Source organism: Cylas formicarius, unplaced genomic scaffold (genome assembly GCF_029955315.1).
Source record: "Cylas formicarius isolate icCylForm1 unplaced genomic scaffold, icCylForm1.1 PGA_scaffold_7__23_contigs__length_41026272, whole genome shotgun sequence".
NCBI lineage: Eukaryota > Metazoa > Arthropoda > Insecta > Coleoptera > Brentidae > Cylas > Cylas formicarius.
In genome coordinates, this window is record NW_026844352.1 from 16907010 (window position 1) to 16913084 (window position 6075).

Sequence of the window (6075 nt, forward strand, 5' to 3'; positions counted from 1 at the left end):
AAAGAAGGAAAGGAAATACAAAAATGGACTATTGTATGTATTCTGAAAGCTATCTATTAAATTTTGCTCGACATGTATATAGGTGCACATAGTATTGAAAATATCGTGCAGAAAATTATCTTTTTGCCAGCTAGAGATCCTAAAAGAAGAAAATTGTTGAATTTCTGAAGAAGAAAGGGCAATTTTTTAAATAGTAGCGTGATTCAGAAGCCTGTTAGAAAACAACAATCTAGCCAAAAAATATTACCCTGCACAAACTATAAAGGTTTTTGCCTCAGAACAGCTTTGGCGTCACAGGAAAAAATGCATGGGAACATCGGATAAATTACACCAAGCGAAAGGACAAAATTTGCTTCTTGAGAATTGAGAAAAAAGGAAAGTCATTCATTTCTTTTCCAAACATATAAAAAAAAATGTCAACCTGCCAAATAGTTTGAATGTTTAGCACTGAAAGAAAAATATCAAGGACTGTTCGACCATAAAGACTGGTGAAAAATCAAAGCCTTCGTCCAAAATGAATATATAAAGAGAAAGAATTTCAAGTAAAACCTCAACCTTTTTGTTTTCAAATGCTTTTATAGATGGATAGATCGCTGACGAAAGAAGTGTACATTTTATTTTGTTTTGTCTCTAGTTTTAGTTTTTTTTTAATAAATAATGTTTTTGTAGATCATTACTAGTTTCAATAGTTAATTTGTGTGTGTGTGTGTGTGTTATGTGTGAAATCACAAGAATAAATATAATAACCAGAATAGACCAAGCGCTAATGAGAGAAAAAGTGGAACATTTTTTTCTATTCTGCTACACATAACTTCAAGATATTGAAAAACATATTTAAAAATCCTTATGTGTACTCCGAAATTCTTCTTCGAGTGATAAATTTTCGGAAATCCTCTGAATTCCACTTGATTCCCACGGAATGCCACATAATTCCTTTATAATTCTTTTTCTATAAGCATTCACATTAAACTAATAAGGAACAAAAATATGGTAGTTATCATTAAATAATACATAAATTTAAAAAATCAATTAGTACAATTACAAAATAGTGTATAAATAGTGTAATTTGCCATCTAGGGTGGTCCGTAATTAATGCGCTAAAAAGCAATCGAAAGCGGTATTTTACTTGCGTGTGTCGATTAATTATTATAATATGTTGTCTCAAAACGTTTGCCTAAAATTCAGATGTTTTAAATATATATGGAATTTTGTTTCCATCCTATACTCGTTAGGACGATCCGCAAGTACGCGACTGGTACGACCGAGCATTCTTTCGGATTCCCGGCAAGCTGGACCTGTTCGGAAACGCAATTCACTTAGTGTTAGTTAGTTTTTTCTCCCTTTTTCAATCGTCAATGAAGAAATGAACACATTCTCATTGATACTAACGTTGACTTGTATAAGTTAAAGTAAAAGATATTTTTTAAAACGGAATAAAAACTAACTTCACTGATTAATATGCCATAGGGATAATAAAAATATTTGTTAGTAAATTGTATCACCTGGTATATACCCAAATCAAATTAATAATAAAAGTTAGTGACACAGCATTGTTGCCGATTTTTTGTGGAGATGAGTGATAAAATAGCGTCATTATAACTACCCACTTAACTGTAACTAAAGTTCTCTGCATATCATCTGAGAAACTGGAATATAATCTTATTCACCTTCTCGAAAAACCTCCGAATCCAAGTTTTCTTGTCGATATTTTAAAAATTGCTGTCGATAACTAAACTTCAAACTTTAACATTCAGTGAGCGACATTTTCCTAGATCACGTTTGGCTCAAAATCATTATTTTGGCGAGTTTAATTTAGGATTGCCTTTTGGTGCATTCATTACGGGCCACCTTAGATAACTGAAACGTGTCGAATTACTGAATCGTTCATTTCAAAAACCAAAAACTACTAAATATACTAAATACTTATTCGCAAACAAAACAACAAAACATTCAATTTTTTTTGTCTAGTTTTTAGTGTTTCTTAAAAATTATACTTTTCGATTGTTGTGTTGTTTGAAGTGAGCTATTCAACTATAAAAAGTAATGTTTATAAATCTAAATAGACTCCAAATAATGGATGTCCGAATTCCAGAATGAAAATTTTAATTAAAATTAAAAAATATTAAACCCGATTTACCGGTTTTCACATTATATTTGTTAAGAACTTTTAATGGCCAGGGATGTTTTGGATGTAAGGAACGACAATAACGGCTAGTATAGTATTGCTAATATAAAGTCAAAACCAGATTTACCACATGTACAAAAATCTCTTCTATCCGTCAAAGACCAAATTACGTTTGTTCATACCCTTCCTTCAATTACTCCACCCATCAAACAGCGAGCTAGTTTCAGTTAAACTCGGAAGAAGCCAACAGGATGTTGTAGTTTGTGGAATTTTCTTTAAAAAATTATTTATTTTTGCTAAATTTCATTTTCAACACTTTGTGGTTCTAAAACATTCAAGCATTCTAAAAATGTTATACCGTTTTTCACCTTAAAATTCAACTCTTTCCTTTTGAGAGATAGATTAGAAAAATTCGTAAAAAACAATTGAAATGCTTCCAAACAAAAAAATGAAAATATCCTACGGACTCGAAAAACTGATCCACAATGTTATGCGGAATTTTTTAACTGGAGCTCATATAAATACGTTACAAGTTGAACGTCGAGAATATCTAAAAATTTAGGCACTTTTTGCTAGAACAAATGCGGCAACGCTGGTGACGCTTTAAAAGCGAATAAGTATATGGGAAAACGTATACCAGTGACGCCCTAATGTCTATCAAGTGTACTGGCGCTATATGGCGGGCTTTGGGAAGGACATACGAAGGTGACGCTCAAAACGTGTTACCTGTCCAAGACGCTCTAATTATATTGAGATGTGTATATATATATATATATATATATATATATATATATATATATATATATATATATATATATATATATATATATATATATATATATATATATATATATATATATGATGACACTATATTCCGGGATATCATCCGTTCGCTCGTTGAACTCCGACTGGAATCCTGCATCCGACTGGAATCCTGCAAATCTTGCATCCGACTGGAATCCTGCAGACGTTTCGCCAAAATCTCACTTGGCATCTTCAATGCTCGCGCTCCGAAAACACTTCGAACACTGGGAATATATATATATATATATATATATATTCTCACGTATTGATTCACGGATGGAAAAATGTGATGACACTATATTCCGGGATATCATCCGTTCGCTCGTTGAACGCCGACTGGAATCCTGCAAATCCTGCATCCGACTGGAATCCTGCAGACGTTTCGCCAAAATCTCACTTGGCATTTTCAATGCTCGCGCTCCGAAAACGTGTTCGAAGTGTTATATATATATATATATATATATATATATATATATATATATATATATATATATATATATATATATATATATATATATATATATATATATATATATATATATATATATATATATATATATATATATATATATATATATATATATATATATATATATATATATATATATATATATATATATATATATATATATATATATATATATATATATATATTGATAAACGTACTCTACAACTTCCAAAATACATACTCAGTTAACGATGTGACTTCATCTACAACGTGGAGACTTCCGATTTCGGAAGTCACAACGTTTCCTATGTAAAACTTTGCCAGTATGACCTTGAGGGCTTTAGGAACGTTCCTGCAAAATTTTCTAATGAAGTCCCAAGGTCGACCATTTATCCGTACATTATCAATTTTAGTTCAGGCGTAGATCGTTGGCGCTCGCATCGCAATTCGCAGTGTAATCTTGGTATGTCTGTCGCATGTATTGACTTCCCTTTGAATCTCCGCGGTAAACCATACGTTAGGACTTCACAGTATGTTTAGTTGTAGTACTTTATGGCTGCTCTTTTTATTTAATTAAATATTTTTTTTTTAAATAAATTCATTTTTTGATTGTAGTATTTTAGCCGGAAATTTATGAATTATTTTTGAATAGTTCAAAATAGTGTTAAAATGCAGTCTTTGCTGGAAATACTTTGGAATATGGTTTTTTATAATTATGAAAAATAAGGTCGCAGACTCTAAATATCGTGTAAGATGCTGGGATACCTTATGTTAGTCTTAGTCAATAGTTCTGCAGTTCTGGATTTTCGTTTGCACTTTCTTGCTAAAATGTAATAATCACTTTTTATCATTTCTTGTACACTAAGAATGCATCATCAATTGGTCGTATAAAAATCGTGCGGTGCAGAGGGTGGTGGGGGTGAATTTTCTAAAAATTGTCAAGAAATTATTATTTTTTTATTATCTACGCCATATTGCTCTTAAATTGACAAAACCGCTTTTCAATATTTTTATTAGAAATACTTTATTTTTTCATTTTAAAAACACCGCATAATGCTTTTATGAATAAAAGCTTGCTCTGAAATCTCATTTTTATGTTATCGTTTACCTCGCTGTAACTTGAAAAATATTTGGTTTATCAAAAAAGTGTTTCCTATAAACGATATGCATTGAAGGTCAACAAATTCGTTTTTTTTTAAAACCCCAATCTGATGGATAGTTTTTGTTTTTAATTTGCAAAATGTGAAACCATGTCGTGAATATCACGGAAGCCAGCGAAGCAGCGAGGAAGGGTCAGATTTGCGAGGACGGTCAGGCAATAGACTTTGTGGTTCCGACGTGCGCTTGTACAACAACTTTCGCAGCGAGGATGATTTTATTTATTTTTTATGTCTACGTTTTAAGTGTCAGAATAGTTTTCTTTGAGGGAGTGAAGTAGTTTTTAATGTGACTAAAATATATTTATTTTTGTGTGAGAATGATATCCAAATGGATATTAAAATCAGTACATGTTCTAGTTGCGAACTTGATTCAATAATCAAATTAAAGCATTTAACGAAAAAAGCTGCTAACACTAAAGGAAAAGTTTTTAACTTCCAATTATGTGTACCTTGTCAATAAGGCGGAAAGATCATAACGTTAAAACAAGTATCCAAACAAAAATTAATTGAATGTGCAAAAATCCGCATGAACATCTGTTAAGGCAAGGATCCTAATGCTCTACATATTTTTTTGAATTTTAATGACATAAGGGAACAAGTTTACAATGAAATAAAAACTGTTACAAAACCTATACGAGTTTTAAATTGCGTATTTTGCCAGAAACGTTTAAAAAATCAAAAGCTCTGACAAGTCATGACTAATATGGAAAAACAAAATTAAAACTCGAAGAAATACGAAATTAAATGCTTCATGCTATTTGACAGAATCACGTAAAACAATAAATAAACTCGCACATTGGGATTTTTGGTTAAAAAAGTTAAAGGCAACTTTGTGGATCGAATTAGTGAATTCTCCAAGACGAAATCTATACCTAGAAGAACCTAGACATTTTTTGAAACGGTTTTCTAAGGAGCAAGTCTTTGAAGTAGTAGTGCATCACACTAAGACGGAAACATCCAACTATTTACCCTTTGCTTCGTCAACACTGACGAAGATTTGCCAAAATATTAAAACGGAAATAAAAGGCATAATTTAAATTTAAAAATTTGAAAATTAAGGATTACAAAACGCATATTCCAAATAATTTATATTTTTTAACAAATCTTCTTGGCTCCAGCGAAACATGTAATGCCAGGAAAGAAACGGAAATACTTAATATTTGTCAAGATGATGAGTTTAAATGAAAAAAGAATATACCCCTAAACTTATTGGTTTGGGACTCTTAACCTATTAGGAGACCAAGTCATAAAAAATGGTTGAAACCAGCCACGCTTGTTGTCACACAGTATCTTACACACAAATTTCAATAAATGAAACTATACCTGGAAACTTTAAACTTTTGCCATATAATGTAAAATTCAATGAAAAATTTCACATGTACTGATAACCGAAGCAATATTACAAGGGTATGCATCTGTTCTAAATACCTGTCAATATAAAAAAAGGTATAGAGACATTCAATTTTCTGTGAAATAAGATTTTTTAATTTAGACACAACATTTTAGGGGTAACGGGCCATTGTGTTCCTGTAAAAGAA